Here is an 11,148-nt window from a genome sequence, read left to right as displayed (position 1 = left end):
CGTGGGGCACATATTTACTGTGACTTACAAATTAGCTTTGTGAGTGTAGGCAATATAATTCAACAATTGCTGCTCCTACAAGTGGGGACATTGATGTTCACCTACGTTAGATGGTTTCAATTGCAGCACTATCCTATATCTTATGACAATTGAATTGTATGTGAACTACTTTTCTATCCTGAGTCCTGTAGACATCTACTACTGGGTCATTTCGGCCAGGATTATAGTCAATTTTTTCAGCTTCTTTTTCCTTGTATTTTTTGTTAGGGTATTTCTCCACATAGCACAGATTAAGGCAGAATACACATATTAGTTGTAACTTCAGAAGGTCAGCATTTGAAAGCTTAAAGTCTGAACACATCTATCCTCTGGAATGAAAGTTGGACTGTTTATATTGTTATATATCAGTTAATTCATAATTCTGCCAAATATGGGGAAATTATCTGATTGTTGGCACTATAAAATTTTTAGAAGGTGGTATTGTTAATCTTTGATAACTTCCTATTTTTTTTAAAACATCGCCAGTCCACCTAGTATTTCTAGATGAGTTAATTTTAGGAGTAAAAAAATGGAGGTCCATGCTAGATTGTAAATATACTATATATTTATTCTTATCTTCTTTGATAAAGGTTAATTGGTGTTTATTCTGTTTCTCTGGCTTCATTTATTTCTGGTCTTTGTCGCCTGACACTTTCAGACTTTGTTCACATTCTGCAAAGCATAGCCACAAGATCCTGTATTAACTGTAAAAACCCCTCCTACTAAAGCACACATAGCTTTTCTCATTTGCAGGGGTCCTGTAGTATGTTCTATACTTCTGGAGCCACAGTCTTCATGAAATATTTGCGATTTACATTTCAATACATAGGCATAATACTTTAAAATATTCAGATGATGAATGTAACTTAGATAATACTCTAAAATGAGTTCTTCGCATGGAGAAATGAAGGTGCTCTCGAGGGGCTTGTGTACTCACCACATCATTTCTGATCTGCAGTAGAGTTTCACTCCCAGTGCAGTGCGGTGTGTAGACCTCAACCCAGCAAACAGAGCAGCTAGTGGAACACTCACTCACTTCCTTATGATGAATGTCTTAGTTCCTTCTTGTCACTCTAGCACACGGTTGAAGACTGGCTCAGTTATAAAGGACAGGTTTATTTTTCACAATTCTGAAGGCAGATTTGCTGTCTGATAGGGACCTGTAATTCCAGGACGGGGTGTAAACAGAGACTGCTCACTTGTTTCCTGGCTGCCGAGAGCTGAAGTAATCCACAGAAACTATATTAACTAAAACACTGCTTGGCCTATTATCTTAAGCTTCTTATTGACTAGCTCTTATATCTTGAATTAACCCATTTCTATTATTCAGTGCAGATCACAAGGCTGTGGATTTTTGGGTGAAGTTCTGGCATCTGTCTCCTTTAGCAGTTACATGGCATCTTCCTGATTCTGCCTTCTTTTCTCCTCTAGCTCTGCTTAGAATTTCCACTTTCCTCTATTCTGCCCTGTCATATGCCTAAGCAGCTTCTTTATTCATAAACCAATAAAAGCAACACATATATAGAAGGACTTCCCACACCAACGAGGTCTTACTTTGTATCTTCTGGAGGGGGAAAAGAAAGAGGATGAGCCATCTAGAGCCTTTCACAGGATAACCCATTCATGGTTGAAGCACCACTTAAGCCCTCATCTCTTAACATCATTTAGTTTGGGATTAAATTCTAACCTGAATTTTGGAAGGACCTAGGCACTCAGGTCATAGCAATTATATTACTCTTCAAGTAGCAAAATGAGATTTGAAATCAACTTTATTAGATGACCTTAGTGGTTCTTCACTGTAACCATAAGAATGAATTTGTGTCTCTGCTGTTTATTGTTGACAAATTTATGCCTAAAATTAGCTTTAGGAAAATATTTATAGCTTATGTCAAAGACTGGTTGGACTATTCATCACAGAGTAGAAATTTTGGTAAATAACAATTTTTGGGAAATTAAGAATGTGTAACTAGAAATTCTGTCTGCATTTTAGTAAAATGGTTTAAATCAGGTATAAAAGACATAAAGAAACATAATTTGAATATCTTTAAGCCTCTAATACCTGAACATATCTTGAGATTTCTTGAATTTCTGGTGCACAGCTGGATAGTGTATCTTGGCATAATTTATTACTAGTAAAAGTCATTCACACCTGTTTTTATTTTCAATGTATTAGACTATGTGGATTTAATTTTCAGGAAATGTACTTATGTCTAGTTAGAATTCATTCTACTCTAAATGAAGAAATCCCTAAGGTTAACTATAAATGTGGCATCATAGCAACAAACCATGCTTTGATTAAAGCAAATTATTTTTATATGACATTTGTTTAAAAGTGTAATTGTCATTCATGTTCTGGAAGTAATTTTTATTGAGTTTTTTTTGCCATTTCCATTAATGATGAAGTAATGCAGGACACCGACAGAGACTTAAACATGTCTGGTTTCAAATTTCTTATTAATATGATACTTTAAAGACAGACAGCACTATGTCTGTGTCTGGCAAGAGACACTACTTGCATTAACTATGGGATCACATTTCTGTGTTTGTAACACATAAGTACAAACGTTCTATGATAGAAACTGAAAAATATTCTTAGTGACTATATAATTAAAACCAGGACTTTCTAAAGTATGTTCCTTTGCACGTTATTAGTTTCTTTCCCATACCCAATGGAGAAAAAAGGAGAAAATTTTAGTGGTTTGAATCATTTGTTTGCTAGTGACAAAAAGCTGCCATTCAAACTATTGTGAGGAGAGATCAACCAAGGACTGGAAGTTTACCATGTCACTTGTTTTAATCCATCTGACCTTTGCATCTCAGTGTTCTGTTGAACATATCTCTTAAAAACATGTGTGCTGGGAACAGCGAGATCAAGAATGTAGCCGGTGCTAGCAAACAGCAATGATAAGGCCATTGTGAGCAACTTAAAGTAGTGAATTCTTCCGAGGGCTTCAGTTGACTAAGCCTAGATCAGATAGCTTGTTATTTGTTGAGCAGAAATTAAGGGATTTGTTTTGCCTTGTCTAAGATGATTGGTTTGTGCTTTTCTCTTTGATGTTATTTCATACCCTATCATCCTCAGAAGGGTGGACTTTGGTCTGCACAGCCGGGGTTGCTCTCCTTTCAGTCATTGCTATTGTATCTTCTTTTCAGAAGGCCACTTAGGAAGATTTCACATGGCCAGTGATTGCTAGTCTTTTATCCTTCATCATTCTTTTCAACTTATCAAATAAATATCCCCCTCAATAATATAAAACTAGTATCACTTCATTTTCTACTCTTTCCAAGTACCTCTGCCTTATTCGATTTCTTTCTTTCTTTTTTTTTTTTTTTCTGGAGATGGGGTTGACAGTTGAATCTGTAGGAAGTTTGCTACCCAATATTAATTAAAAATTTTAGAATAAGAAAATATTTAAAATAAAATATTTAAAATAATGTCTGGCCATTATATCTGAGCTTTTATTTATCCTCTCCATTTTTAATTTTTCTTCTTAGTCATGTCATGTAAACTTAACTTACTTTTTGAGTCAACTTTTAAGTTCTAACAAAAGGAAGGAATGATGGTTAGTGTCTCATAGATCAAGATAATACATGACTTACTTTGAGGGAATTGACTGTGAAATCAAGTTCACAGATGCATTCTGAATATTATTCTGTGTTGACTGATGCTTTGTTTGGTCTGGGAACAAAGCCAAGTATGGAGTTTGATTCAGTATAGCTTAACTATGTAGTTCAGACTTTCTTTGAACGTGTGATCCTCCTGCCTCGGCCTCCTGAGTGCTGCAACTGCTTTTATTCCTCACAACGCTGAGCATTTAGTTTAGCTGACTGTATGTTTTTTATATTGTTTTGAAGATTAAGAACATCTTTTATTTCTTCAAATTTCACACATGTATACAGTGTCTTTTGATCACGTTCACCACCCACTATCTCACCTCCAATTTCTCCTAGAACTACCCTACCATGTTTTTCTCGTAATTTCTAGTACTTTTTAAGAACCCACTGTGTCCATTTAATGATACCAGTATGTGCATCTATGTAAGGCCGTCATTGGAACATTGACAACTTATCTGACGTTACATCCCAGAAGAAAACTTTCTCCTCCTGAGAAGCCTTAAGCTGCTAATAACTCTTCAGCTAGGACTAGGACTTTGCGCGTCTTGCTCTATCCATGTTAGAATTGTTGACTGGATTGATCTTGGTCTTGCAGCTACACCCAGTGTGAATTCTTGTGTGCAACATTCCATCCTGTCTGGAAAGCTCTGTTTTGTAGTTCTCCTCTGAAACCTGTGGCTCTTCTACTCTTTCTGCTTCCTCTTCTGTGATCCCCAAACCCTTGGGGGAGGGAGTAGGAGGCAGCAGTTTTCTTAGAGGTCGAGCATGCCACAGTCACTCAGTCTCTGTCCTCTGAGCATTATGAGTCTCTGTAGTAACTGCCATTAACTGAAAAAATGAAACTATTCTGATGAGTGTTGAGAAATGTACTAATCTATGAGTATAAATGAAATATTTAGTGTCAGATAGTTTTTCCATTGAACAAAATGATAGCAATAGATTCTCTTGCAGAACCTATAACCAATCCAGCCATAGACACTTAACTCAGGTAACAGTACCAGGTATGAGTTCCATCTTATAAAGCAGGTCTTATGGTTGGTTATCTCTTTAATATTCATTGCAGTATTGTGCAATGTAATGTACATGCAAAGTAATGTACATACTATGCCAGGCTGGCCCTTACTACAGCTTGCTAGGTTCTTAGCTGGTTAATACTGTTTGTAATTGTTGTCCTCTTTTTAAAATTGTTGCTTCTTTTAATCCACAGCTATCTGAATTAGCAACCGCATCTCCATTTTTATCAGTAGTGGTGAGCCTAGGAGGGCAGTTGCCTGAGGGAATTCTGTTCCTTGAGTCAAGACTCATTAAAAGTTAAAAAGGGAACTTAACTAAATCTCTGTCCTCTAAAGAACTCAGTATTCAAGGTCTGTGGTGGAATTCTGTTCCTCAGAGTAGCTGAATAGCAAGTAGCTCACTACCTCTCTTTCTCAAGTTTTTCCAGAAGACCTGGCGCTTCTCTTTGTCTCTCCTTAAAAACCCTTCTTCATTTTCTTTATTCATTCTTCAGTTGAGGGGCATCTAGGCTGTTTTCAGGTTCTGGCTGTTGCAAATAATGCTGCTATGCGCATAGTTGAGCAAATGTCCTTGTTGTATGGTTGCACATCTTTGAGTATATGCCCAAGAGTGGTATTGCTAAATCCTGAGGCAGGTTGAGTCCCAATTTTCTGAGAAACCACCATACCGATTTCCAGAGTGGTTGTACAAGTTTGCATTCTCACCAGCAATACACACTTCATTACTCCACATCCTCTCCACCATAAACTGTTATTGGTGTTTTTGGTCTTAGCCATTCTGACTGCTGTAAGATGGTATCTCAGAGTCATATTGATTTGCATTTCCCTGATGGCAAAGGATGACGAACATTTCCTTAAGTGTCTTTCAGCCATTTGAGATTCTTCTGTTGAGAATTCTCTGTTTAGCTCTGTACCCTATTTTAATTGGATTATTTGATATTTTGAAGTTTAAATTTCTTGAGTTCTTTATATATTTTGGAGATCAATTCTCTATCTGATGTGGGGTTGGTGAAGATCTGCCTTTTTCCCATATTGACTGTGTCCTTAACTTTACAAAAGCTTCTCAGTTTCAGGAGGTCTGATTTATTGTTTCTTTCAGTGTCTGTGCTACTGAGGTTATATTTAGGAAGTAGTCTCCCATGCCCATGCATTGAAGGCTACTTTCCACTACACAATAGAGTACTATTCAGTAGTAAAAATCAATGACATCTTGAAATTTGCATATAAATGGATGGAACTAGAAAAAAATCATCCCCAGTGAGATAACCCAGACCCAGAAAGATGAGCATGGTATGTACCCACTAATTGGTGAATATTAGCTGTAAAGCAAAGGATAAGGAGTCCAGAGAAGCTAAGCAACAAGGAGAACCCTAAGAGAAACATACATAGAACTTCCTGGGAAGGGGAAATAGACAAGATCTCCTGAGAAAATTAGGAGTGTGGGGTTGGGGGAAGAAGGGAAAGTGGAACGGGAGGAGGAGAAGAAAAAAGTGGGGGAGGAGAACTAGAGGGAAAGGAATAGTCAAGATGGGGGAAGGACAGAGATGTAGAATAAACGAACAGATGTCTTGATTGAGAGAGCCATTATGGGGCTAGCAAGAAACCTAGCACTAGAGAATTTCCTAGTGTAGCTTCTGGAAAGGGCATTATTTCCCCTTTTAAACTCATAATTTGATTGAATTTAGGCTGTTTCCACTTCATAACAATTGCAAATAAAGTAGCAATGGACGTAGATGAGAAAGTATCTCTAAAGTATGATATACAATTCTTCTGGTGTGTGCCCAACAGTGCTTTGGTTTGATCATATGGTAATTCTATTAGTATCATTCTGCAAAAGATGTTTTTTTTATTTCCATAGTGACTGCATCAGTTTCTGCTCCCTCAATAAAATGGAGTGAAAAAGTGGTCCCCTGTACATCCATGCCTCCATTTGTTTTCCTGATTTTATCCATTCTAAATGGAGTAGCTTTTACTTTTTTTCTCTTTTTTTTTTGAAACAGGGTTTCTCTGTGTAACAGCTTTGGCTGTCCTGGAACTCTCTTTGCAGACCAGGCTGGACTTGAACTCACAGAGAACTGCCTGCCTCTGCCTCCCAAATGCTGGGATTAAAAGCCTGTGCCACCATCTGGCATGTAGTAGTTTCAATTATATTTCTCAGATGGCAAGGAATGTTGTAGATTTAAAAAGCTATTTCTTAGGCATTTGTATTTCTTCTTTTGAGAAATGTCTGTTCAGTTCTATAGGAAATATTTAACTGAGTTGTTTGATTTTTTTGATGTTTAGTTCTTTTTTTTTTAGTTTTTTAAATTTTTTGTGTATATAGACACCAGTATCCTATCAGATATATAGTTGGAAAAGATTTTTTTCTATTATGCAGGTTGTCTCTCCATATGATTGATGGTATCCTTTGAAGTGTGGGGACCTTCATGTTTTAAAGCTGTACTTGTCAACCTTGGAAGCCTGAGTAATGGCTTTCCTGCATATTGTTAGCTCATTGACCTTACATTTCCTATGTTCAATGATAAAAATTCTACATAAATTTACTGAGAAGACTACTTTCACCATAGCAATTGATGCTTCTGTAAGAGAGGTCAAGTAGATCATTTCAGACAGGACACTTTGCTCTAAAAATTGCCATGAAAAGGACGCCAAAGTTTTTTAAAATTGCTTGGTCTCATCTCAAGCATACTTATATGAAATTATTTATTTCTGCCCAGAGGACGGCTTTGGGAACTTTCATCAGGAAAGTACTTGCTTAGTAGACCACCCCTGAGGAGTCCATTGTGTATATGCAGGAGATCACGTTCCTATGTCGATATGTTTATACAGAACTTCTTCCTTGGAATGGAGGGACCATACTCCTCTTAGGAGACATTTTTCCTCCACTCTCAAACCCAACACTTCTTACATAGAACCAAATATTCATAATGTAGCTTCTGCCAGTTTCCTATGGCCTATCTCACTGGGGCCAAAGAACAGCTGGTCACTGTTTTCCATGTAGTAAATCTTTGTATGATTTAGGCTATGTATCTCTGTACTTGCTTTGTGCACTTCCCATACAACTGCATCCCTGTCTTAGGCGTGTTTTTTTTATTCTTTATTTTATATGTGCTTAATTCTTAGGTATTATATTACAAGCTAGGCACAACTTCTGTGATTCTTATCTCTACATCTCACAGAATGTGGCAACTAAATATGACATTAAAATATCTTTTGAATTCCTCTACATCAAAATTGTATTAATACATCTAGGATGAATGTGTACTTATAAAGACTTGACAGTGAGTATGAATGTCATACAAAAATTACAGCATACAGATCATCTTTCTTACATTTAAGTGACACATGCCTTGATGAAACCCATGAGTTTGTAAATTAATATAAAATTAATCTTTAAAATGTTTAGGTAGCTCAAGTAGTTTGCATATTGATGGCAACTCTTAAGACTTTTTCAAAAAAGATATCCCATGTAGTGAGTATTTTGTTGTTTTGCCATGTGATCTGAGATACTTGATGCAACTACTTAAAATATTAAGAGAGGATGAATGACTCAGTGGTTAAGAGCATATAGTGTTCTTTTGAAGATCCAAATTTGGTTCCTAGCACCCACATTGGGTGGCTCACAACTGTTTGTTTCTTTACTCTAGGGATCAGATACCCTCTTTTAGCATGTGTAGGTCCTTGAATTCACACAATTATACACACACATAAACACAAATAAAAACAAAAAGTAAAGAATCTAAATAAAAATAAAAACCTTAAAAATGCTTTATGCCAGGCGGTGGTGGTGCATGCCATTAATTTCAGTTCTTGGGTGACAGAGGCAGGCAGACCTCTGTGACTTCAATAACAGGCTGGTCTACAAGAGCTAGTTCCAGGACAGCTAGGGCTGTTACACAAAGAAACCATGTCTCAACAAACAAACAAACAAACAAATAAACAAACAAACAAAAACCATATGCTGTATTATTAAAAAGAGAGTTAACTAGGTTATATGATAAAAAGAAAGTGTTCTTACCTCAAGATAACAAAAGAGTTGGTTTAGTTTAGAGCCCAGTAATAGTGACTGTGGTTTGGGAATGAATATTTGGGTTTCCTCATATACTACATTCTAAAGTGATAAACATTTGTGACGTGTTTATAGTAGCACAACAAAGAAAATTGCAAATAAAGATACTTTTCAAATACATTTTACATCAGGTAGGCAGGTTGTAGAAACATAGGGGTAAGTTTACTATTGACCTCAGATGCTATTTGACCCTTTTGATCAACAAAAGCAAGATTTCCAGCTTTATGCTGCACAGGACTCACCTGATCATTACAAAGATGTTAGATCATACACAACAGATGTTGCTATAGATCTTTGGCAATAGAGGGTGATTAAGGGGGCTAAAGATGCTCTATGGTGGACAGCTCTCTGGGTCTCTGTGAACTCTGAGAAGCTGGGGGGAATTGTCTTCCCTAGGAAAGAACATCCCAATTGGTTGTACAACAGCGATAGTCAGCCCTGGGATCATTTATATAAGGTAACATTATATATGGATTATTTTCAGATTGTGTGTGTGATACACACAAACACACTTACCCACACATCCACACACATGTCAACAGTCAAAAAGAGGCCATGAATTTGATTTGAAGCAGATCAAGGAGGGCAGTACATGAGAAAGGTTGGAGGAAGAAAAGGGAAGGAGGTAAATAATGTATTATATCATAATTTAAAAAAATAGGAAATTTAAGGAAAGGATGCCTCAAGATAATTTGTCTGTAGACTTACAACATCACAGCCTCACCAAATCACTAAACAGTTAATCAGCCTCAGTCACAGCTATTTTTTCTAGAAATTCTTGTTGACAATTGATAACTTCAATCAAATTAGAAAGTTCTTTTTCTTCCATAATGATATTGCTCTAGGTATTTAAAATTAAAATTTAAACAAAATATTCACATTTGCAATATGTAGGATCTTACATACTCTTGCAGTTTGGTGTCCTTAATTAAGTCCTTTGTGATCAGACATAACCCTTTTTCTTTTATTCATATAAAATTATTAAAGCTGTATAAATTTCCTTAGCATTTCAGGGTAAACTATTGTGGAATAAAATAAAGAAGGAAAAGGGTAAAGTTCTATTACTATTTTTTTAATAATTTAATTTATTTATTATGTATATGGTGTTCTACCTGCATGTATCCCTGCAGGCCAGAAGAGGGCACCAAATCTCATTACAGATGGTTGTGAGCCACCATGTGGTTGATGGGAATTGAACTCAGGACCTTTGGAAGAACAAGCAAAGCTCTTAACCACTGAGCCATCTCTCCAGCCCTCTATTACTAATTTTTAATGTTAGAAGTTGATCATAAATGGGTATTAAGAAAGCAAAAATGACTGTATCACGAGTGATTGCTGAGTACCCAAGAGAGGCTCTGCTCCGTGGGATGGCTCTTTCTCTTTCAGTCAATAGAAACTCAGGTAGTTTATGTGGTTGTTCTTGAAAACTTTGTATCCTTTGATTTCATTTTCTGCCCCACTTCCTCTTATGAGAAAAGCATCCTCTTGATAAGGGAAAAAGCCTATTTTGTGTATAGAGTGTAAATCCTCAGGAATGCGTGAGACTTCACTCTCCTGCTTTAACATCAGTACAGATATCAGCATCAGTGTTATATCTCTGCTGCTCTGCGAAGGCTTCCTAGGAAGGGCAGAAAACTCACTCAGCAATGTATCATAACTTCGGTTATGTTGATAGGAGTCAGGGCATGTGTGATGAAATTAGATTTTAGGCTCAGGAAGGACTTCTGGAGAAGGACTCAATGACAGTAGACAGTATTAGGTAAGGGAACATGTTAAGAGAAAATATTGGATGAGATTGACTAGAAAGAATAACAATGTCTTTGAAAGAAGAAAAAGTCTATGTGAAGTCACCTAGACAGCAATCTTACATTGTTTTCATTTATATTTTATAATATTGCTAAGAGGATGATGTATGTTTTAAGGCAATGAGAATAGAGGTAGTAGGGTCAAAAATTTATAAATAACTTTCCTGATTGTGTTTTCAAAATTTTATATGACAGGAAACAATTCATACGACTTAGACTTGGAAAAGGTTAAATTATATGAAAGGAAAAGTCCATCCATGTTGTGGACAGAGGTGGCCCCAAAAGAATTGTGTGTTTCTGGTTCCAGTACAGTGGCGCTCAGAGGAGAGGCTGATGAATCCTTTAACATATTGCTGGTGTGATAGCATTGATGGGAGGTAGTAGAAAATAAGAAGCAGAGCCCAATTAGGAGGAAATAGATCACTAGAGGTGTGACCCAAAAGGGTGTATCTTGTTCCAGACCCCGTCTGCTTCTCTCTCTGCTTCCTCTATCACGAGGGAGTAGTAGCTTACATAAACGCCACAGTCATCATAAATTCTGCCTACTCAAGGGCCCAAAGCAGGGGATCTCAGATGGAAGCTTGTGGAACTGTGAGTCAGAATGAAT

Source organism: Arvicola amphibius, chromosome 3 (genome assembly GCF_903992535.2).
Source record: "Arvicola amphibius chromosome 3, mArvAmp1.2, whole genome shotgun sequence".
Taxonomy (NCBI): Eukaryota; Metazoa; Chordata; class Mammalia; order Rodentia; family Cricetidae; genus Arvicola; species Arvicola amphibius.
This window is presented reverse-complemented; position numbering follows the sequence as displayed.